Below are 519 nucleotides of genomic sequence, written 5' to 3' on the forward strand. Positions count from 1 at the left end.
AATTAACGGCAATGCTTCCTGAGACTTCTTTTGGTGGTGGTGCTGGTGGTGTTGGTGCTGATTGGTTTTGGTGATGGGAGTTTGTAAATCGGGACTAAGATGGTGATGGCGATGATTGTACATAATGCGATTGATGACGATGGTGTTTGTTGTGATGATTATGATGGTGGTCATGATGTTGATGATAGTGATTGTAATGCTATTGATGATGGTGATGGTTGTGATGGTCATGATGTTGGTGAAGTATAATGTTGGTTAAGATGGTGATGGTAGTGATTGTAATGCAATGGATGATGGTGTTTGTCATGATGGTGGTGATGTTGATGGTAACGATTAATGCTGTTGATGAAGGTGTTTGTGATGGTCCTGTTTGTGGTTACATTGATGGAGCTGACTAAATGTTAACTTTGTGGTTTAACCAGCTGAGAACTCGCAAAACCAGGATCACTTAAACATGTCCGGGTGACCTGGGTGCCAGGAGTCTGCCGGTGTCATCCCAATGGAGTCATCTCGCTGTGC

Source organism: Lethenteron reissneri, chromosome 61 (genome assembly GCF_015708825.2).
Source record: "Lethenteron reissneri isolate LAM-NWPU_2019-01 chromosome 61, ASM1570882v1, whole genome shotgun sequence".
Lineage (NCBI taxonomy): Eukaryota > Metazoa > Chordata > Hyperoartia > Petromyzontiformes > Petromyzontidae > Lethenteron > Lethenteron reissneri.